Consider the following 25,299-nt stretch of genomic DNA (forward strand, 5'->3'; position numbering starts at 1 on the left):
GGGATGAAGGAGGTGAGAGCGAACCAGATGGCTCAGAAGTGTTTATGGGCTGTTAGCTCTTTTCTGACCAGGTCATACATAGAATGCCCCGGTGCCCCGAAAGCCCAAAACTGGAACCTAATCTCGCAAGGCCTTAATCTTTCAGTGGAATTCAATGCAATAGCCTTTCCCTCTTCCCATTTCACCCTTTCACCACCAACCGCAACCTACCGCAGAATACGGGCTTTACAAATAACATAGGTGTGCTGATTCTGATTACATTCTTAATCAGGTCATGAAAATATCAGTGAATTCAAATGACTGCTGCAGGAATTGTATAAATACATTATTTTACGCTGCTATAGTGTTCTTCTGATGTACTTGAGCGTGGACATGTCTACTGCATAATCAAAGGCGTAGGTGACCACACGGTACTCAGAAAATTAGATAGGGACAGTAATGGTCATTTATGTCTTCTTCTAAATTAATTCTGCCAGAGTTAAAAATAAACCCCCAAAAGCTCTGAGGACACACTTAGTAGAAATGGGATCTATTTCAACATTAAAACAGCTGTCTTCCACATTTTTTTCTCAGGCAAAATGTAGATGGAAAACCAATATAACAGATTTTGTCTCCAGGCAAAATAAAATGGATGATTTTAATGTCAGTACAGGAAAAAGGGAGGGGGCAGTTCCCAAAAGAGCAATTCAGTGCTCACTTTTAATTTATGTCAATATTTTTCTATTGAAGTAGGAAAAGAAACCATGAAATAGAACATTTTTAGAGTAGAGTTGAGGCATCCCTGACATCATAATGACACACTGTTTGACCTTGAACTACTTGGATGCTTTGAAATAGGGTACAGTTATTTTTTATTTAAAGAGCTTAGAAAACATGGCATCAAAGGCCTAAGTGACATTTAATTTGAAGATAAAATTTCAGTGTTTCCTAAAATCACAAGTACCTCTCCAAAGACTCAAAAACCAATACAAAATATAATTCCTCAAGGAAAGAAGTAATTTTCCAAACAAAATAAAAGTTTCCATTTGTAACTCATTACTGCCAAAGTCTGCTCCTCCAAATTTCAGATCCTTAGACATGACACTTAGAATTTCCAATCCTCTGTGCTCTGCCATAATGTTAATCATTGCAGTAATCCAAATGGAGCTACAATAAACCAAAAATTCATACTAATCAAGGAAAATGTATTCCAAATGGAGAAGCAAAGAAAAATTACAAAACTCATTTAATTCTACGTGCAACCTTATAAATTAGAACCAAGAAATCAAAGTAAAATCACCCTACAGCAGAAACGAAAGACAAGAAGACCCTAAATTACAGTTCTGTACATTAATTTACCCACAAATTCCAACTAATCAGGAAAACAATCATTAGACAGGGAATCCTGTACTTAAGAGTAAATTTTATCTAACTAAAAATTATCAATTATTCCCTCAAATATACTTCGAAATTGAGACAAAGTTTTTCCCTCTTCTACTCCTCTGCTGTCCCCACAAAATGTCCATGACCTAATAAATAATCCTTGGAACCTAAGACTATGTTACGGTGAAGTGGCAAAAGCAACTTTGCAGATATAATTCAGGTTACAGACTTAAAATAGGGAAGACTGTCCTGGATTGTGTAGACGGGCCCAACCTCATCTCATGAACCCTTCAAAGCAGAAGGTATTCTCCAGCTTGAAGATGAGGAACTCAAAAGAGATCAAAGTCTGAGAAGGATTCAGCACACTGTTGCTGGCTCTAGGATGCAGGAGCCTGTGTGCTAGGACCGGAGGGAGTGTGGCCTGTTACAGCTATGGGCAGCCCTCAGTTGACAGCTACCTCAGTCCTACAACCACAAGGAACTGAATTCTTCCAACAATAGGAATGAGCCTGAAAGTGGATCCTTCCCAGAGCCTCGCTATAGAAGCCCAGAAGTTGGCACCTCTTTTTATTATTGAGATACAGTTGACATATAACATTGTGTAAGTTTAAGGTGTACAACATAGTGATTTGATACATTCATATTGCAATATGATTGTCATTGTAGCTTTAGCGAATATCTCTATCACATCACATAATTATTATTTCTCATCACATAATGGTATCTTGATTTGGGGCCTTGAGGTACCCAGGGCAGAGAACCCAGCTGAACCCTCTAGAACTTCAGATCTACAGAACTGTGAGGTAATAAATGGAGGTGTTTTAAGCTACTAAATCTGTGGTAATTTGTTACACCTACAATAGAAAACAAATACATCCCCAACACAAAAACCTCTTTTCCCTTCACCTCTTATCTTCCATTTACCTTTTTAAGGATAAAATCTCAAAGCATTCTACTTCTGCATTAACAATCAAAGTACTCCATGTCTATGCTTCAAAAGCATCTCTTGCTCTTTCTGGAAGATGCAAAATAGCAGAGTATAAAGAACTAAAGGGGAAGGGGAAGGTGAGCAAGTTCTTTAATCTCACCAAACTTTAGTTTCTTCATCTATACATTGGGGAGAATGCTAGCTCCCTGACAAGGGTGAGGAATTTATGAATAGTTTAATAAATGTACAAGCATACAGAAAATGCTTAAGCCATCTCAGTCCCCTCTTCCTTGGCCTCCTTTGAAGCTTTCTGGAGGTTACAATCCCAAATTCAAGAAACACTGCTTCCACCACTCTACTGATAGATAGCGGGACAGAGCAATGAAGGTTTATATGACAAAGCTGATAACAATGATTTAAATCTTCCTGAAAAGCATTTCCAAGAACCATCCCATAGAAGTCAAGCCTGGGCACACAACCACTCACTGTGCTTCATTACTCGGATGAGCTTATTATTTCAAGGTTATAGTGGCTTTCATACAGTCTGAACGACAAAAATAAAATTTGAAATGATCTTTAAAAATCAGGGGGAAAAAGGAATGTATTCCAAAAAACGGGATATAAAGAGAAAAAGGAGTAATTAAGGATCAGGTCAAAGATAACTACCATGAAGAAAATGTCACTGGTCTTTCTAAATGTGACTTCAAATGTCTGTCTTGAACAATTAATAGGATATTCTCTCTCTGTCTCTGTCTCTCTCTCTCTCTCTGTCTCCTTCTCCCTCTCCTTCTCCCTATGTGTGTGTGTGTGTGTGTGTGTGTGTGTGTGTATATATATATATATATATATATATATATATATATATATATATACAGTATTTTAACAGCCTTAGCAGTCTCTCTATAAAATCATTTGATATTTGGCAATCCCTATTCTGATGTAATCCTTCTTCTACATTTATTGACTCATTAATGAGCCTTTCATTAGTGATTAAAGATGTTTTGTGTTACAAGAAATTATCTCTTTTCTGTATCTTTTACTGTGTTTCCCCAAAAATAAGACCTAGCCAGGCCATCAGCTCTAACGTGTCTTTTGGAGCAAAAATTAATATAAGAGCCAGTATTATATCATATTATATTGTATTATATTATATATTATATTATATTATATTATATTATATTACATTATACCCGATCTTATTTTATATTATATTATATACGACCCAGTCTTATACTATGTAAGATCCAGTCTTATATTATATTAAAATAAGACTGGGTCTTATATTAATTTTTGCTCCAAATGACACATTAGAGCTGATTGTCTGGCTAGGTCTTATTTTCGGGGAAACATGGTACCAAAATAATTCTCAAATGCCTACCATATGATATAAAATAATCCAAATGTCAAGATTTTAAAACTGATTTTCACAATTTTATCAAAAGAAACCTTTTTAAAATTTGTTTATTACCTTTTCTAGTGGATGACCCAAGTTAGAAGATATTGGCATTCTTATTTCAAAAATCTATTCATACTGACAATTCTGTAAGCCAGAGAGGCATTCAGTTATTCATTATAACTGTTATTTCAGATCATCATATCTGTTTCTTATTGGGTTGTTTGTTTATTTGTTGTTTTTGCCAAACTTTATTTGTTATTCAAAGATTTAGAGAGGCTCTGAAGTGGTATGATACTAATAGGAAAGTATAAGGCCACCAGAATGAGAAAGTAAAGTAAGAACAAGGAACGTGCATTCATTGTGGGGCAGAGGAGCAGATACACCATTATAATTTCTCATTACCTTCGTTAAATCTGGGTTTTATCCGAATCTATTAAGGAAGGCGCAGCTTACAGTGGCCCATGTGGGGATCGAACCAGCAACCTTGGTGTTATTAGCACTATGTCTAACCAGCTAAGCTAACTGGCCACCCCATTAACTTGGTTTTTCTATGGCTAGAGGTTGACAAGAAGGAAAGAGGAAGAAGGAGAAGAGAGTAGGAATAAAGTATTCCTCAGTATTACTTTGTCCAGGATGTATTTTTCTGACAGATAGTAACCTAACAAGGCAATTTGTAAGAAGTCTGTGTAAGTCTGTGTATTAGAACATGCTTGGCAATGAGATCTTAAGCTTCTGGATAAGTATCAGTCATGCCATTGGGCAGGCATGTCTGGGTCTGGGTGGATCAACATTTTAGGGAAAGCCTTCCTCTCTGTAAGTGAGGCATTATTCACTACATTGTTTGTGAAATGGGCGGTAGTGTCCCACACACAACATTTATTACAGTAGATGTTGAGGTCTGGCAGAATTCCTTTATTTTCCTGCTGATTTTGGGACGCACTGGGAAACAAGACAGAGAAGACAGATAGCTGGAAATAGGAATATTGGATTTATTATTATAACCTAATGGAAAAAATGTGAATTTAGTTCTGTGGTCAAAAGGTTTACTACAACCCCCTGTTCCCACACCACTGCCACCCACACACACACAGAGACACAGTTTATACATCAGAAGGTCCACCAAAGAAAATTTTTGAATCTGCACAATACACGCATTTATCCAAGACTGGTCATTCACACTTGGCCCAGGGCAACGTGAGAAGGGAAAGAGAATTAATCCCCAGGGTCCAGTAGAGAAAACAGACCCAGAAGTCACTTATCAGTTAGGAAACTCACTTCATTTCATGGATTGGAATGAATAATGGGCATGGCAGGAGGCCAGGAGTGTTACTGTAGCAGGAGTCTCTCAACATGGAAACGCAAGGCCAACGGGAGGCAGGTTCGCCCCCTCCGAGGCCCTCACAGTGGAGCCCAAGAATTCTCCAGATATTAAAAATTAATAAACCAGAAGGCTGCATCCACCTTTAGGACACGAAAACTCATATCTAGATTTAATATCATACCAATGCCTCAAAGAACTCTCCTAGGTAGTGTATAGCATTACTTAAAATACCAGACTATATCCCCAAGTTTAGAAAGGTAGGAGGAAAAGCCACTTCTGTATTTATTCCAAACTACTCACAAAATATTAACAAAATTAAATAGTTAACTTTAATCTTCTTGTCATAAAATTTTTTATACACTATCACTAACAGAAAAAAAAATGATAGCATTTTCTTAAAAAGAAAAAAATGCGAACGTAATATAAGCCAATATTTATTTCTTAATAAAAGCTTAATTCATCATTTAAACTGGAGTCACTTGTTCCATTAGCTGCTTGCAAATTTGTTTTATATAACATTTTTATATAGATAGTGAATGGTATTAATAATGTAATCTTAGCATATCCCTTTTCCTCTTTAGCTCACATTTTCCTCTTAATTTTTGTCCTTCCATATATTCACTCTATTCTCTCCTTAGGTTGAAAAATATGAATTCATGAAATTTGAGATATCAAATAAGTGTTTGACATTTAATTTCCATATTGCTATGAAGTGTTTTATAATAATTCATACAATGGAGTGACTTATTTTTTTCTTTTAATAATTTAACTTAAGAAATCATAAAACAAATATGAGAAGAAAATTGCCCAAGACTTTGACATTGAAAGCAACTTATTTATGCTTTCAACCTAAGAACTGTAAGATTTCAGGGGAGAAACAGCTTCATTTAATCATGTTGAGGAAAAGAATAAATGGACACTCTTAAAAGAAGCAACTTAAACAGATACCCTAGGTAACCACATTCCTGGAATATATCATTTTCCAGACAGTTACAAGAACATCACTGACGGCTCCTGGCAAGCTATTCACTTTGGTGCATAAAGAGACTTTTATTCTTAAATGACTTTTGATTTCTAAAGTTGAAAGGCATTCAGCAACAGTCACTGAGCTCTGAAATGACATAAGTACCAGGTGCACAAGAATCAACAGCGAGAGTAAAGTAACGATTTCCTCTTCCATCTAAGAGAAAGGCCCTGCGTGGTAAGAAATTCTACATGAACTCTGTACGGATCCCATTGGTCACCATTTGTAAATGGTTTCTCAGGTGTCCACTATGTGTCTGTCACTTGCTAGATACTGGGGAGAGGAGAAAGGGGGAATTCAAAGACTGACACAGCATGGGTCTTTTTTCATTAAGTTTACCCCAATTTTGTTGGAGGTACATATGATAAGTAACAATATCATATAAATGACACCAATAACGTGTGCTATGTTGCATCTGATTTTTAAGCAAAGCTCAGAAGGGTACTTGTAAGAAAACTAGGCAATGAGGAAGAAGGACTGACTCCCAAATGTGAGCCACACTTTGGAATGAGAGAGGTTTGGGGTTGGGTTGGGGCTGCGGATAAGCTGGCTGACAAGAGACATTCCAACAGGTAAGACACATGATTCAGGTATAACCATTGAGGCAAAGAGCCAACACAAATGATCTAAGAAGGAGAAGGGTATCCTCGCAAATGTATAGGGAAATCCAGACAATAACAAAGAATTCAGGAGAAGTGACTCTAAACAGTGTAAGGAGAGTGGCCCACAAAATGTGGAGCGCTGGGCAATTCACGGCTACCACGATCCCAAGCCATGTGTGGAGGGCTCAGAGACACGTTATCTTCCTTCAAAGACAGGCAACAGAAGACTTGCCCCATCTGTGCCTGAGAAGGCAGATTCCTGGAAATGGCACTTAAAGCTGAGACTGGAACTATCAATGTGTGTCTACTGGCAGAGGAGCTTGGGAGCAAAGGGGTTCTAAGCCTAAAAGGAGAAAGAATTACGGGGAATTAATTAAAAAAAAGAGAGAGAGAGAGAGAGAGAGAAACTATAAGTAAGATAATTTTCTGCTTCTCACAGTTTGAAGCCAGGACCAACCACAAACAAAAGCACATCAATTCCAGCCACCTTTTATGCAAAGGAGAAAGAAACTACATACAATATCTGAGTTTTAGACAAAGCCACTCTACAAAGAGGAGATGGTAGATCTTGGAAAAAGACAAACTATTAACACCAAAAGAAGTGTGAATGACCAGGCACGTGGATAAACCCCCCATCATTAAACAGCAGAGGAGGCTGTCAGGACAAAACTATGGACAGGTCCCTGACAGCTGGCAGGTGTGCGGAAGAGGCTGTATCACCTTCCCTGACCCAACATACACTATTGCCAATGCTTGGCAGTAAACACACATTCTCAAGAGACCGGAGCAAGAGACAGAATGGCCTCAAAATGCTTCTAGGCCATTCCAAAGTGGGGTTCCAAGCAAGTCGCCAACACCATCTGGGTCTCCCACAATGCAACTCAATTCTGATACTATTTACCTGGAAAGGGTATTAGATTCCACTGGTTAAGGGCTTCGTCCCACAAGATTGCACCCGCCCCCAGCCCCACTTCAGATGCCAGTCACAAGTCCAGGTTATCACCTGTGCTTCTGACCAATCATAGATCAGATGTTCCCATGAAGAGAGGCATAGGGCAAAGTATGTGGGAAGGGACACAGGGCTTCCATGCCCTCTCCAGGTGGGCCACTATCCCCAAATCTCCAGGTGTTCACCAACACAGAAGCTCTCCAAACCCTGTCCTTTGGGGTTTTGTGGCGGCTTCATTACATAGGCATGGCTGATTAAATCATTGGCCACTGGTGACTGGTTCAACCTCCAGCCCCTCTCCCCTCCTCAGAAATCAGGGAGTTTTCGTTTCCCTGGCAACCAGCCCCCCTCCTTAGTTGACTTGGGAACTTTCCAAAAGTCCCTCATTAACATAACAAGACACCTTTATCACTCTCCACACTTGGGAAATTCCAAGGGTTTTGGAGCTCTATGACAGACATAGGACAAGGACCAAATCTATATTTTTTATTATAAATCACAATATCCCAGCCTCACGATGGAAGAATGCAGCAATGAATGCTACTTGACATGCCACTGGAGTGTATGGAGATTTTTAGGAAAATTCCTGCAATTATGCGGGACAAACATTGTTTTACTATAGTCCATTGGTCCACTCATGCATTCTGAAGGGACCTGGATCGAACTATATGGTTAATTGTATCATATTGAAGGCCAATGGGCTTCTTTGGGACTTCTTCTATCATCAAAAAGGGAACTGGAGCTGATGGAAATCAGCAGCAATAGAGGCCCAGGCAGGAGTCACTAAAGGGAATTACTAAAAAGGAACCAAGTACATAAGGAATCACCCTGCTTGAGACCCTTTTCTCCTCTCAACATCAACAAAATGAATTACCCTGACTCTACAAAAGATAATGGGAAAAGCTTGTGAGATAATTCAGGAGATTGTGGATACATACAGAAATCAGCAAACAAGCAAAGTACCCAATTCTGTACTTACAGAGGTACATCCAGTCCTGTACTTCTCAATTATAATCCACGCTGTTAGTATTTTTCCCATGGTTGAGGAGGCCTGAGAAATAAGTGAGGTTTATGAAGTGGCGAGTGACAGGATTCCCCAATCTATGTTTTAGGAAGAAAAATCTTATCACTGGAGACTGGTGGTGTGTGCTATGAAGAGGAAGGGAGGCTGAGTACAATTACTGCTGAATCAGGGCAATGACAATGCAAATGGGAAATTAATAGTTTTACAGACATCATGTAGATAAACTTTCCAGATGAAATTAAAATGTAAATTTAATTATTCAATGAATAGTCTTTTCTGAAGTGTGAGTCCAAATGAAGCAGAAATTTTCAAACTGTTGTTTACTGATTGTTTCCAGATGTCCTTGGCTTCCACTTTGTTTGCCGATGTGTAATAAAGGAAAGTGCTACGCATGACGAGAGGGGAACAGCAGTTGCTGACCTAACACATCTGAGGCACCATGACACAGATTTTAAAATGGCAATTGGCAGCTATCTGGTTAACTTGTTCAAAACAGATCAAGCAAACCAGAAGTAGATCATGCAAACCCAAATTTATCTAAGATATCTAGACTGACAGCCAACATTGATTATGTTAGACCACAAAGCAAAGTGAGACTTTGGTGGCAATGTTTATGGACATTTACTGACAGTTGAACCAGAAATTATCTGTTTTGAAAATAATCCTCAACCTGTTAGAAACAAAGAATTCAAAATGAACCTTCTTCAAACAAACACTGAAATGGACTGGAACCAATTCTTACATAAAAGACACTACCCACAAATAAGTGTACCCACTTACTCTGAAAAAGGAAAACGATTCTCCTTTACAGCATAGCTACACAGGTCACTTCCACCAATCTCCTTGCTAAACTGAATTGTTGGCTTTTTTGTTTCTTAAACAGAAATAAATTAATTCTCTTTGGTTTGGGCATTTTCAAGTATACATTTAAATAAGTATAAGTGTGTACTTCTGTCTGTGTGTGTTTATATATTCACTCTACAGATATTCTCTCTGCACTTCTAATTTCCTTTCATTCTGCTTAGATGAGTGTTATGGCTTCTTGCAGGTCCATTCACATGTAAAATACGAAACCCTTATCTATCACTCTCGAAGTGAGAAGAATTTGATACATAAAAGGCATTTTTTAAAAATTTTATTTCAGCTTCAAAGGTAGCTTTCCTCTCTTGAAGAAATTTCAAAACATGAATGTTATGTTAATTTGTATAATCTCAGATTTAACAAGTCTCTTGATTAAATACTTTCACAGTCAAAGAGAAATAATGGGGTACAATTATGCAGTCTGAATATATTTTCCCATAACTGTGTATGTTTGTGAATTTTTTTGGGGGGAGGCAAGTTGTTTCTATGGATGGGAAAATAAGAGCCATTAAAAGATTAAATACAAAGTGATTTCATTATAACCAAACGCTCTTTACTTTTCTCATGCTTTTCCCTGAGTATTAACGTAAAAGGTCATAAACAGGTGAAATGCTAGTAGGGACACAAAATGCAGAGAAGCACGGTGGCACGCCTGCAGCTGTATAATAGGGAGAAACTTTAAAAAGATGCAGATGCCAAAAGCAGAGAATAAGGAGAAAAAAAAGGTCTTTTTCTGGCCAGAGAGATGACGATTAGGAAGGGGCTACTTCCTGGAATTTTTCCAATCTGGTATTTTTCTATGTAAATACTAGTAAACTCTATTTGACATATAGGTTAGCAAATTATTAATAGAAAGGTTTTTCAGTAACTCAATTTTGAGATATAGTCTTTGAAGTAAACAGCCATGGATGCCGAGAATGGCATCCCTGACACATCCAACTTGCATACAAGTTTGAATGTAGAACATCCTTTTGTGAATATTTTTGGGAAGAAAGATTAATTGACTACCTTTCCAGGAAGGCAATGTTACTTCTTAACAATTCTCACTAGCTTTAGTAGGTATTCACTGTATTTGTAATAATGTAACTTATTTTTTCAAAGCTTTTTGTATCTTAGGAGAAAGAAAAATATTATTTTAAGAGCTGGGCTTCCCTCCAGTTTTGTTGAAAGCTTCTTTTTAACGGTCACATCTGGCAGTAAAACAGCACCCGTGCCCAGGTATTGATATGCGTTATTACTCACAGATGGCCAGTGAGCCACCCCACCCCAGGCAACAGGGACACATCTTCAAGGTCAGCTTGCCCATCTGCACCAAACCTCTACAACAGAACTCTAGAGAATCCACATATCAGGATCACTGCCCAAATCCACCTTCAGCTCGTGAGATAACTGCTTGCAGACCAAAAACGTGAATAGATTAAAACCTGACCTCTCATCCAGGACAATGAAATAGAATTGATTGCATTCTCAATTCTTCACATTGCAGAAGTTCAGTTTCCTGGGGAAAATAAGCTATTTAGCTATTTATATGCTCTAAAGTACAAAAAGAGGGCTTTTAGGATGTTTATGTTACACCTTTAAAAGAGGATACATGTTCTTGATTCCACATTTTTGAGAAAAGTATAGAGAAAATGCAAAGTTATTTCTGCTTTCCCATGCCTTTGAAAATAGGTCCCCAGATACCCAGCCATTGACCTTAGGAGTAATCCAGCCCAACATTTGGGAGACCCTGAATTTATTGGTGTGATTTGATCTACCCAGGACCATGAAAACTCCTAGAAACTTCTGTTCAAGGAATTGAATTTGTCTTGCTTCCAATTCTTTCTAGCATCTCCGGCTCTTTTGATGTGGTCACATTAAAGATGGAATAAAAAAAAAAAAACAATGAAAACCTTAGGGGAAGCAAACACTAGTCCTTTTCTTCTTCTCCAAATAAGTCCATTCACTGTTGTCCATTCTTTGTATGAGCTCTCGTATATTGAGCATTTATCATCCAAAGCTTGTTTATATTTGAGCAGCACTGAGTTACCATCCATTATTCTTCCTTTAACAAATGCCACATTAGCAATATAATCCCACCTCTAAGATATATTTTAAAGCTTTTATTAAGAGATGTGTTGGTAATCTGCTCACTGGAAATAGCTCTTAAGGATTAAAAAATCACAGTTTAGGAACTGTGATGAGTCAGTAAATCAGGCTTCTCCCTGCTCAGAAGCAAGCACAAGGGTCAGCTGGGGAATAGGTAAATTAAATGGTATACTTCCCCTAGTCGCGGCTTCATTTACTGATCTTGTTTGAATACGTTCCCATAACATTTTCCCTGGACACCTCTGAAAGGATTTCAAATAAGGATGCTTTTCTGTGAGCCATCTGGCGGCTTCCTGGAAAGCAACAACACAAGATGTCCCTACTCACAGAGATTGATGAGATTCCCAGGGGAACCTTTCAAAGCTGGTCATTTACAACAAGATGCTCACTGCGGGCCAAACTTGCTTTTAGGTAACTCTAGCTGAACTGATGCGAATACAGGCAATTGACGTTTTAAAGATAATGAGGTCAAGTCTCAGGCATAAAGAAATGGTAAAAGAACGCGCTTATAATAACACTGAAATCTTATGCAAAGGGAAAGAGACAAAAGAATTTCACCCAAAGAAGGTGAACATTCACATACAGTGTACTGTTCACTCAACAAGCATTTATGGAGCAGCTACTATGTAGCAGACATTAGGAATACGGGTACCACAGAGGCACAATCCTTGCACCCCAGAAGCTCATAGTCTTACAAAGAAGAGAGCCATATAAACAAATGTAGTTTAGCTTGAAGGTTATAGAAATAATACAGGAAGTAAAGTAAAAAAGATCAATGTCTGAACTAATCCCAATGAGATGTAAACCCAGCAGAAAAGAGAGTGCAAACTTAAGAGATAAACAATTGCATATTGTTGTTGAAGACTCCCTGGATGTGGGAGGTGTGGAGAGAAAAGCATTCAGGTTTGGGAGACTGAGAAGAAAATATAGAAGGCGTAAAGAAGAGAAACCTGGAGAAGAGCTCAGCTTGAGGGGTCATCGGTGTATCAGTATAAGTTAAAGTCAGTATAGGGCTAATACCGTGTTTCCCCCAAAAAAAGACCTACCATGAAAATAAGCCCCAGTTAAGACCATCAGCCAGACAGACGCATTTAGTACGTTATGACGATGTTCCAGAAGAAGATGACATGTCTGTATTTGAATAAATGTGGATTGTTGTACACAAAAAAATAAGACATCCTCTGAAAATAAGCCCTAATGGAGAAAAAATTAATATAAGACCCCGGTCTTATTTTCAGGGAAACACAGTAGTCTACTAACCTACAAAAAAATAAAAATAAAAAAAAAATACCATGAATGGATTCTGAACAATGCCAGGTTTTAGAAGATAACAGAATCTGGTAAAGGGAACTGAGAAGTAACAGTTGGTGAGAAAGGAAACCAACATACAGTGACTTCTGGGGTGCCAAAAAAAAGTTTCAAAACAGGGAGCAGTCAGTTGTATCAAATGTCTCAGAAAAGTTAAGATGGGGACTGAAAAATATTCCTGGGATTTGAAAATCAAGAAAATGTTATTGAAGTTTGCCAGAGCAGTCAACAGAGCCTGGAAAGCAGTGTTGCATGCTGGACATATTGGTGTCTGAGGAGCCATTTAATTCATCATCCAACATAACTGAAGACTTAAATCACACTGGCGGAGAGACTGGAATATATATTCAGTCAGGCCAGCTATAAGAGATAGACTTTTTGTCAACTTGCCCAAAACCCTCTGAATCCTCTCAGTTTAGGTACCAGTAGTGCTGCTGTGTCGGTGGCCAGGCATTAACCCTTTGTTTGCTGTTATCGTGGAGAAATAAAGGGCATCTCCAAGGGGTTGGAGGGATGTAGTGGGTTTTTACCAACAGAATAGAAATATTTTACCAACCTGTAATTTTACCAGCCTGTAAGGCCATGTCAATATGTAGAGAGTGATTATCAGCCCTCAGATGACTAATAAGCAAGGTTGATCTCACGGATAATTTCAACTTGAGGTCATCAGCTTTTTAACCATAGAGTAGTGTGGTAAGTGGTAACCCTTTTTTTTTTTTCAATTTAGTGTGTATCCTTTGTTCAGTATATACATACTGAATATATTTTGCATTGTTTCAGAATCCCACATTGTTCAGACAATAGGAGATCTAAAACAGGTGGAAGGCCACACCCTGTGACCCTCAATTCCACTCGGGGAAATAAATTGTGTACATCTAAAACAACTGGAAGTAATTACTAACTTCTAAGCAACGGTGTGGCAATGGGGGGGGAAAGTACATTTTACATTAATTCGGGTGGAGCCAAGCTCACGGGAGTGATCAGGATGGGATCATATTATTTAAGAAAGGCTTCAGAGCTGAGACTTGTGCCGAACAATAGGGTTGTAATACAAATACGTCCTTTGTAAATGTAATTGAAACTGTGCTCCCATTTCATCACTAAGTAAACAGGAGTGAAACAGGACTCAGTGGGTAGTTTAATAAAGGGAGCCCTTGCCTGGGTAGACCAGAATTCCATGCCTTTGTGACACTTATGGTGGGAAAAGCAATCTGCGTTCTTGGGGGATCTCTACTGGCCTTGTATGTAAAAGGACTCTTTGGGTTACCTGCTTTCTAATCCCTCCTCCAGTTCTAGGAGTCTGAGCTTCCACGGCTAAGACTCTAAGGCCACTCTGGTTGAAGAACAAGGGCAGTATACAGCAATTTGTGTGTCTGGGCCACCAAAGAGTAGACAAGGAGGAAGCAATTAGCTGCAGGGCTCTGTCAGTGGCGCCCCGAAGCAGGAATACGCACACTCAACCCTGTGGCCTCATCAACATCACGGCCTTATCTGTCAGCTCCTCACCCATAATCGTCTGCTCCCCTGTCTTCTCCTCACTGTGCACCAATCATGACATCAGTGCTAGGACCACTGAGGTTTCTGACAACACTTTATAGTACAGCCACTGCTATTTCGTTAAGAGCAGCAATTCCATTTTAATTTCCTGAATTCTAAATGTGATTACAATGAATATATTTGTTATAACATTGACACCTTTTTCAAATGAAAACTACCATTATTAAAATAACATCCACATTGTTCTAAGTATGGAAATGTAGGAAAATAATTTTCTTTCTCTCTCTGATGAGACCTACGTCCTCTGAACTGCAAAGATAAATGTCAATTGACTCAGACAATAATTTTGTTGACTTTCAGAAAGTAAAGGAGGAAAATTAGGTAATTTCTTATGAGTGAGTTAAACTTGTATTCTTTACAATAATAGATTTTTTTCTTACTTGTATTAAGTAACAAGTATAATATAGTCTATGACTCTGTACACTTTCCTTTTTTTAATTACTTCATCTTTATTTGATAAATAAGAATTTTCTCAAGTTAATGCTCGTGATCAAAAGCTACGATTTTAATCAAAAGTCAGTGTATAGAATTTCTTAAAAATCTTTTCTGAATTCCAAATGCTCAGAAAAGGGATCTCAAACTATGCCCTCACACTATCAAATGTCTGTATAGACATTAAGAGATGTTAAAGAAATGATAAAACCAAAAGCTTAGTGAGCCGAGTAAAGTTGACTGGGAAGTCTCAAAGACACACATATATTCTACTTGAGCCAAGGACTCAACTTTGTTCTCGTTTATTCCATAACCTGGACTTGATCACTTCTAAGGGGGCAATCAGGTAAATGCAGGAGGTGTGAGACACCTCATATACAGGACTAAAAGCTGAGGGCACATATATTTTATAGCAATCGTTCTCATCTCAAGGGCTAATTTTAGTTAACTATGTACTTTCCCTCCTTTTTTTTTTTTTTTTTTTTCAATCTTCCTATTTCTTTATTTCCTTTTAGTGAATGTGATTCCATCCTTAACACAGAAATAGTGAGTGTTTTTGTCTTTATGGGCAGGAAAGAAAGGGCAAATTGAAGAGATTTAAGAAAAGGAAAAATATCCACGTAGGACAGCCGGATGGCTCAGCTGGATAGAGTGCTAGCTCTTAACAACATGGTTGCCGGTTCAATTCCCACATGGGCCAGTGAGCTACTCCCTCCACAACTAGATTGAAAGACAACGACTTGGAGCTGATGGGCCCTGGAGACACACACTGTTCCCCAATATTCCCCAATTTAAAAAAATAAAATCATTAAAAAATGAAATAAATGAAAAAAAAAAGACATTTAAAAAGAAAAAACATCCATGGAACAGAATAATGTAGGCCAAAAAAGACAAGGAAATCAGGCTAAATGTCCCTCATCTTACAACAAAACAGAAGGAGCGCAGTGAATCACTCTGGGCCAAGAAAGGGCCTTCAGGTTCAGCATTGAAAGACCCAGGCTTTCAGAGAGCTGACTGAATTTTCCAGCTTATAATCAAAGACTCAGTGCTAAATAAACCTGTGTTTGTTGTACTGCTCTCTCCTTGTATGTATTTCCTGCAAGTTTAGACAAAAATAGCATCTTTGACTCTTCCTTTCTAACTAACTTCCACTGAAAAAAACATCTTAATTTTGGTTTTACAGTTGTCCCTGTTTGTATCCCTTTGGCTCTCAACAGTGGGTGCTTATTCCTACCAACAGTCTGATGGGAACAGATGAGCATCTGAATTTCTTTTGATACTTTTGCAAGCTGGCTCTGCACACAGACACTGAATAAATGCTTTTGAAGATCATGTTATTGGAAGAGAAATATAAGAAAAAGGAGTAGGACACTAGGATATAGTGACAGTAGTGCAACTCGCCAGGAGTCAGGAAGCAACTTTCCTATTTCTTCTTGGCAGTGGTCTGACCTTAATAAAATACAGTATCCAGTGTTTGTCTTTTCAGTTTAAAATGAATATGAAGAAATTTGAGAGGGGCTAAAAGAGAACAAAAGAGTAAAATATAATGAGAAAAAAGTATTATAGAAAGCTGTTATTTGGAGAAAACAATGAAAGACATCGAGATTGTTTAATCTGGAAAAGAAAAGCCTATGGGCAGATTTAATGGAAAGCGTCATAATAAGTAAAAAGAAATCAATTAAATTATTCTTCATCTTGAGCGAGGAAACAATGAGAGGAAATGTGCTAAAACTAGAATGAGGGTGAGAGAACTTGGTTAGGCATAAGGAAGAAACTCTTGGCCTTGACATTGAAACTTTAGAGCAGGAGATGTCCAAACTTTTTTCAACGTTTTTCATCAAGGGCCATAGGCGGTAAAATACACAAATAGCCGGGCCACTCACTTGAGGTGAAGTACGTATTGCCTCACCTGGTTTATTTAAGTAAACTAAATATATTTTTGGAATTTGCTGCGGGCCAATTAACAATGGATCATGGGCCGCAGTTGGCCCACGGGCCGCAGTTTAGACACCCCTGCTTTAGAGTACACTGCCAAAGAAAAAAAAAATTGTGAAATTTCTTGGAAACATCAATAACAATCTGTATTACTTGATGAAGGCATTTGCAAGAAAAATTTAAATTAGATAGCTTCTTGAAGTCCCAGTTCTGGGACATATTTATAAGAATTTGGCTACCTAAAAAGGTCAGATAAAAATTCCCAAGCTCAAAACATTTGTTCATACACAGTATTTAAGTCTCTGACACCTCCAAGTTTTACATTAGATTTTAAAAGCCTGAACTTTGCACTAAATTTTTTTTTAATTATGCTTATAATGTGTCTTTGTCTCTGTTTCTTGCAATAGGCTCTATTTTTAGAAGCTAGGACTTTTTAAGGCTTTGTGGTTATTGAAAAGAAGATAAGGACACTCTGATTTATAGAATTTGAGACATCCAAATTGACTTTATGATCAAGGCTTGCATAAAAAAGGTAAAAATAAAAACATCTCCTATTTCTATAATTCATGGACCCTTCCAAGGTGAATTTCCTTCACCACCCTAGTAACAGCCTACCCTGTGTGGTTTCTTAACACGGGAGTAGACAAAACATGGAGGGGAACAGAAAGAGATGAAGATAAAGGGAAAGCAAGAACAAGCTCAGTTAGTATGAAGAGAAGATTGAACTTGACCTTGATTGGGGGAGAGGAGCAGACATTGAAAGATTTTAAGTAGCAAAGTTATACAATCCAATGTTTATGTTATTGAAATCATGTTGAAAGTGTGGAGAATGGAATAAAGTAGGTTTGAGTGGATGTGCGATATGAGGATGGCTTAAATTGATAATGTCAGTCAGGATGGACCACATCAAGGGGTTCCAGAGGTATAGAAGAGGCAGAATGATTGATTGGATGAAAGATAGGCTGGGTGAATGAGAGAAAAATCAAGGACAATTCTCAAGAACCTGATATAAAGAAAGACTGAGAGCATTAAAGTGCTTCTTTTCTGGCTCAGCCACTCAAGCCCACAAGCTCCAAGGGTACATATGAGAAGACTTTGCCAGTTATACAAACTCCTCAAAATCCTTTTCTTTCTAAATCAAAGGCATTCAGTTAAACAAATAGTTGGATTGTCTTTAACTTATTTCTGGAGCCCTTTTCTGAGATATCTTTACTTAATCTTCACAGCAGACCCATAAATTATTTGACAAATGGAGTACTAGAGTTTGCAAGCCTGGAGTCCAAATTCCCTGACTTGCTTTAACAGTACTTCCAGTTTTTGTAAAATCTTATTCCCAAAACTCAAGTGATGTTTTTCCCCCTTAAAGTATATCATTTCCAAGGTCAAATCAAATTCCAACTATTCTGAATGTCTACGTGTAGTAGCAAATCCACTCATTATGATTTCCAGGTTTATTTGGCAACTCTAAGCTAAGCTGCTCTGGTGGTTTTTACATTAGCACTCCCCTGGTGACAGTCAAAAGGGTCACCATGCAGAGTTTTAATTGAATCTGCCTAACACTCTCCTGGAGATTAAAGGTAAGTGTTTCCAAGGGGAAAGAAAAGTAATAAAACAGAACAGCTTAAAGTCAGGTTGTAAGAGAAAGGAGCAGAACAATCGTATAGCATTTACATTTATGATGATAATAGCACAAATCCTGCTAAAGAAATACTTAAATTTGTTCTCAGGGAAACTTTCTCAGAGGTTGACAACAGGAGAGCAAGAGTAGCCATTTAATCATTCACTGAATGCTATCTACAATCATGAAGTAAGTCTCCAGGAATATTATCTAATTCCATGACTTCAGGCAGGTAAGGTTGTTGATTCCCTTCAGAAAAGAAATCTTAATTATTTTTAAACTGGCTGAACTTTGATTCAATTGGTCAACATGGTAGGCTAAAAATTTCTTAGAAGAGAACTACTCTTTTGTTTAGAACACCTAATGACGTTTATTTATGAAAGATAACGTCAACAGAGCATAGAGAAGATGGGAAAAGTTTAAAGAAAAAAGTAAAATCTTTAACATAATAAATTAATAAAAAGTGCTCCATTTTCCCTTGGAAGAAAAAGAGAAATGGGATTTTCTGATATCTTTGAATATCTTTTCTATTGCATTTACTCTCTTCGCTTTTTTTGGTTACACACACACACACACACACACACACACACACACACACACATTCCTTACTTTGTATTCCTTAGAATATTCCTATAATCATTTCTGTGTCTTTGTTTTATCCCATCTCTCTGATGACTGAAAATTTCAGTCATGTATATTTTTATTTTTAGTTGCTTCTAAATATGTCTTTCATCTCTATAATATACTTTTATGGTTGGAGAGATATTTTTTTACATATAATAAAATGCACCAATCTTCCATCTACAGTTTGGTGAATTTTATCAGTTATATTCAGCCATGTAGCTGTCATCCAACTGAAGATGCAGAACAATTCTATCTGCTCCCACACTGCCTTTGTGTCATATGTTAGGATGCTGTGGAGTGATTCCTGTGATTCTTAGAATCCCTTTCATCTAGCTGAGAAGGACTGTTTCTTAAATATTTCTGAGGTTTTCACAAAATGTCTAACAGTTACCGCTTTGATCTTTACCCTGAGGTCATTTCTTACTCTGAGAAGCTTTTCCCATCTGGAGGGATTGGGCACTAATTTTATTTTCCAATCAAGCAAGTTCTGGGCCTTATTTCCTTTAAATTCTGCTTATAAACTTGACAATCCCCACGTAATTTTTCTCTCTCTCTTCTCATACTTTATTGTGTACAGCTCAGAGAAGCCACTTGATAAATACAAAATTTTGCCTGGTAATCTCCTTAGCCAGACCCATAAATGTATTAGGCATAGTCCCTATTTTTCAACTAATCTCGGGTAAAGGTTTGGTCAATATTTTACCTAATACCTAAGTCACTATCTCTCAGACCCCCAACAATAAATTCATTATTTTCAAATATTTGCCACTTTTTCAGTCACTGTTTGCTGACCAGTACTAAACCCACTACCACATATTTAAGGTTTTGTTACAGCGGTTCCCTACCTCTAGTACCAGTTACCTAGTGCTACATATTAAACAGTTCTATTATTTAATGCCTGAAAACTATAACCATTCCATTTGTGTGTTATGCTGTGAACCAACAACTTGGGCTGAGCTCTGCTCAAAGGTTCTTCTGCTGGTCTTCCCGGGGACGATTCAGGTGGTTGTAAGATGACCTCACTCATATGAGTCACATGTTTGGCAGCTGGTGCTGGCCATCTGCTACACCTCTGTCTCCAATTCATCTCATCCTCCAGGAGGCAAGCCCAGGCAGGACTCTTGACCTGGGATCACAAGTCTCACAGCATCACCTCTGCCACACCCCATTTGTAAAGGAAAGCAAGTCACAAGGCCAACCCACAGTCAAGAGGTAGAAAATCACTCCATCTTTTGATGGGAGGAAGTGCAATATCATATTGTAAAAACGACGTTCACAAAGCGACAGAAAAAAATTATTGCAGCCAAACTTTAAAAATAATCTACTACTTCTCACAAATGTTCATATGTTGTATTTTCATTATCATTCAGGTCAAAGTATTTTCCAATGTCACTTTTGATCTCCCTTTGACTATATTATGTTTAGAATAAATGTTGCTTAATTTACAAATATGGGGGATTTTCTGGTTATCTCATTTTATGGGTTTCCAATTAAATTTATCTGTGATCAAAGAACATACGTGGTATAATTTTAATTCTTTGAAATCTATAGAGACTTGTTTGATGGCCTTGCACATGGTCTTTTTGGTGAACACTCAAGGTGAAAAGAATGTATATTCTACTCTTAGGGTTCAATGTTCTATAAACGTCAATTAGGTCAAATTAGTTAATAGTAATATTCAGATCTCTTTACTTACTGATATTTTGTCTACTATTTCTATCAGTTTTACAGAGAAGGAATGTATTAGTCGGGATTCCCCAGAGAAACAGAACCAGTAAGATAGAGACAGAGACAGATATAGAGACGAGACAGAGACAGAGATAGAGATGAAGAGATTTATTCTGAAGAACTGGCTCACACAATCATGGTGGCTGAGAGCTCCCATGATCTGCACTACAATCTAGAGACCCAGGAAAGCCTGTGGTGTCGTTCCAATCTGACCCCGAAGGCCTGAGAACCAGGAGCACTGACAGTCTAAGTCCCAGAGCCAGGTGAGAAGCCCAGTGTGCCAGCCCCGAGAGTCAGGCAGAGAGATCCAGTTCTCCCTTCCTCAGCTTTTTGTTCTATTCAGGCACCAAAGGATGAGATGATGTCCACCCCCATTGACAAAGGCAACTTGCATTACTCAGTCCACCATTCAAATGCGAATCTCTTCCAGAATCATCTTCATAGACACACCCAGAAATAATGTTTAATCAGATTTCTGGGCACTTCAGAATTTGATTAGGGTTCTGTCGTTATTACTTTTTTACTAAATCCATTTTGTTTGGGGTTTTTTTTGTTTGTTTGGTCTTGGGACAAGTCTCGGCAGAGTTCTGTGTTTCAAACGTCACTGTACGTCAATCCACAGGTTCTCTAGGTTGTTGTCTGGAAATACCCCACCTTCACTTTGTTTCTCCCCCAGCATTTTCCCTTAACTAGGAGCTATAGCTCAGATATAAGAAATGATTTGTCATCATGTTCCCCCCTTTCCTTTGTTCCCTTCTCTGGTTGTCCATCTGTCTCTCTGGATCACATCACTTTAATCAAATAATAGTTGAATAGCCCTTTCAAGACAGTAACATTTACTTTTACTTTTTCCTGCTAAAGATTAGAGAAGACAGGTCAGCTAAGCATAGTATCTCTCATTTCAGTCCACAATCCATATTATTTGGCAGGTTTGTGACAACGTTTGAGGCATAGGAATTTAGCCATTTCCTTTTTCATTAAAATTGAAGAGGAATCACACCACCTCTCCACCCCTCCCCACATATTGGTTGTGTTTCTTTGGTAGTTTCTGAGTGAATGAAATGGAGACAAATGTATTTTAGCGACAATGTTTAACTACAAGTTCTTTGTTAAAACAGACATAAAATATTTAACTTGCAACGGAAAAGCCAAGTATGTTTCACTTCCAGAATACAGATGCTTTTGCTCTTCTCACCCAGACGATTTAATCTGGAAAACTTCTTGAGGCCAGAATTACTCTGCAGCTTTCTAGAAATCGGGTCCCAAAGTAATATAAATTACAACTGAGAATTGGGAATCCATTTCCTTCCAGAAATTATTCACAAGAAGAAACAAAGTCTAGGTTGTTTTAAGCAGCTTCACGTCTCCAGTATGTTACTATTGGAACCAGCATTAACACTGCACTCAGGGTTCATAAAACCAATGAAATCAGTTCCCAATCAGAAGAGTTAAGCTGAAAGTAATCAAACTGTTACATAATTAGATATTCTAAATCCATATCCAAATTTAGCAGTCCATGGAGTTATATGTACCCTAATGAAGCATTTCTTAATCACACAATAATAATCTGATCTCTGAGTGATTTCTCCACATTCACACCCAGTAATGCATTTTCAAACTGAAAAGTGCTTTTCACAGCACTTTCTGAATACATACAAAAAGCACCTCCCAGGTGAGAGTGAAAGCAATATGAAATCAATTCCATAATTCCAATTTTGCATTAAATATATTCCTATGTTGTGCTCCCAATTTAGCAAGCAAAGAAGAACTCTAAAAGTTTCTAGTTTGCAATGAAGACGCTGTAATTAATTACTTTTAGGTGTGGAGGACCATTCTTATTGGACAAGTCTAAGATTCCTTTTCCATATTCAGCCTTGGCCAGCAGAAGCAACTAATGAACTCTCGATGAGTTCACCTCATACAAAATGAGGTTTTTAATAAAGAAATTATTAAATCTCTGCTTCTAAGAAGTTTGTGCATGTGCCCACCACTTTCATCCCACTACTCTCTGCCAGGGGTGTTAGCAAAGAAAATGAAATATGTTTCTTATCAGAAATGCAGTGGGGGCGGGAGGGGAGGTACCAACAGTCTATAATGGTCACATAAACCTTGATCTCCACACGTCTGTTCTTTCTAACCTGGGGAAGGTCAAGCATCCTTGTTACTCAGAAGCAAACTATCAGAACAACACAGCCCCTAAGAGCACGCTATTCTGCATTAACCAGTTACAGCCATTCAAGACTAATATCCACACCAGGACAAATAAACATACATACTAAAGAAAAAGTTCCACAGTTCTCACATCAGGAATTTGTGATCCCAATGGGACAATTCAATTATTGGCCTAAGGAACTGCCCTTTTAAAAGAATCACTTTGAAAAGACACTGAAAATTTATTTTAACTTCTCAATTTCTATACCTCATATCAAATAGTATTAGGTCCTCACATAGAAATATGGCAACAGCTGAAAAGAGAAGATGGTAATTTTTAACAGGCTCATTTCATCTCATTCTGCAGCTTGCTCATAGTAAGCTGGGAGAAATTTAAATTTCTCCTCCACGTATATGGTCACTGCCCAATTTTTCAGACATTCGTAAGCAGTATCTGTACTAGAGAAGTATCCTGCTTCTGGATGCTATTAGAGCACGTCATTGTTTTGTGTGTGTCGTGTCGAGCTAAAGACATTTCACAACACAACCTTCAGTATCCACAACTTTTAAAGATACCCATAAAGTCACTTTTCCCTTCTAATTCTTCCCCGCTAGTAGGAGTCTCTTTTGGCTCACTTTGAATTCTGCTAGGAGCTCCAAGCAGTGGTCACTCTCAGCTGCACCCATTCCCTTTCTTCTGTGCCATTTCAGTCCACTGTTCTTCATCCTCCACCTCCATAGCAACAGCTTTCAGACCCCGGAGAATCACACCAAGTCAGGTTCAGGGTGAAAGACTGTCATCAAAGGGTTGCTCTCAGCGGAGAAGAGAAGAGCTCTTCTTTATTGCCCACCAGATCTATCATGGCATACCTCCAGAGGACTTAGAAGAACTTTAATATCATAATTTGTAACCCACCATTAGACTCTGAAGCTGCTTACAAGATATGAATTTGTTCTTTGGGCTCTGAAACCTGGCTGTGGTGTCTTATTAATCGTACTCCCTGTGTGATTGATAAACAACACTCCCTGTACCAAAACTGCTTGACCTAAAAACTCTCTGTTCTGCAAGACGTAAACTGACACTAGGTCGTAGATAAATACTTGATCATATGTTACTAAGTGTTACTCTTTGTTCTTATCTCAAAGCCCCACTTGCTGACTGAGTTGGCTGAACTTGAACGTCCAGTTGCCCCCACCAATCGGAAAATGAGCGACGTAAGTTTCTGACGATGTTTCCATAGCAACCCATCTCTGTTAGTCACCCCCTTGTAACTTACGTCTTTAAAAACCCTGCCTTTTCCCCTATCTCAGAGCATGTTTTCAGTTCATGCCAAAGACTATATTCTCTGATTTGCAAAATCATTGTCTGGTGAGAGTCCTGTTCACAGACAACCATTTTCTCACTGTGTCCTCACATGGCAGAAAGGGTGAGAGAGCGCTCTGGGGTCTCTTTTATAAGGACACTAATCCCATTCATTAGGGTTCCACCCCCATGACCTTAACAGCTCCAAAGGCCCCACCTCCAAATTATACCATCACACTGGGGATTATATACCCCCATCACACTGGGGGGTTTCAATATACAAATTTTGGGAGGACATAAAAGTTCAGTCTATAGCAATATTTATACATTCATATATTTTCATTACACAGTATATCATGTCCGCACATTAAAGTGTTAAAACATGTCAGATAACATGAAAATTCTTCTTTGAGTAACACTTACCTTTAGTCCCCTTCCCATCATGCCTAGGGATCACCCCTATTCTTGCAGCTTCCACTCTCACCCTCTTGTAACCCTACCACCTCAATGTTATGAATAAGCCCAGTCGAACTTACCTGAGGATGAGAGACCATGTGGAGGCGAACTGAGGCATCTGCAACCAATATCTAGCACCAACTGCCACACATCTGAGTGAGGATAACGTGGGTCCCCTCGCCTAGTCACATGGAACCTTCAGATAATTGCAGCTTGGATGACCCCAGGTGAAATCAGGATAAGACCCTCCCAGATTGCCAACCTATGGATAATGAGAAATAATAAACCATTGCTTTATGCCATCAGGTTTCAGATTGGTTTGTTATAAAGGATTAGATCATAGAAACATATCCTTTGCCCATTTTTCTATTAGGCTAGTAGTTTTTAATTTTTAAAATGTTGTTTTCACTTTTTTATTCTGAAAGTTACTCCTTTTTCTAATTTAGATATAATTGACATATAACATTATATTCGTTTCAGGTATACAACATAATGATTCAATATATGCACGTATTGCAAAATGATTGACACAATGAGTCTAGTTAACATCCATCACCTTACATTTTCTTTTCTTGTGAGATAAAAACTTTTAAGGTCTACTCTCTTAGAAACTTTCAAATATACAATTCAAT

The 25,299-nt window shown here is 38.1% G+C and overlaps 1 protein-coding gene across 1 annotated transcript in view; it reads right to left on the reverse strand.

Moving 5' to 3' along the window:
- The window catches only part of CHODL (chondrolectin), a 237,247-nt gene extending 212,335 nt beyond the window's left edge, over positions 1–24,912 (reverse strand). The window contains exon 1 of the mRNA XM_088794174.1: positions 24,748–24,912. The gene's annotated coding sequence lies outside the window, so the exon portion shown is untranslated. The remainder of the gene's footprint in view (positions 1–24,747) is intronic.
- Positions 24,913–25,299: the final 387 nt, after the last annotated feature.

The sequence above is a fragment of the Rhinolophus sinicus genome, chromosome 17 (assembly GCF_057876585.1).
Source record: "Rhinolophus sinicus isolate RSI-liver-muscle chromosome 17, RSI-T2T, whole genome shotgun sequence".
Classification (NCBI taxonomy): domain Eukaryota; kingdom Metazoa; phylum Chordata; class Mammalia; order Chiroptera; family Rhinolophidae; genus Rhinolophus; species Rhinolophus sinicus.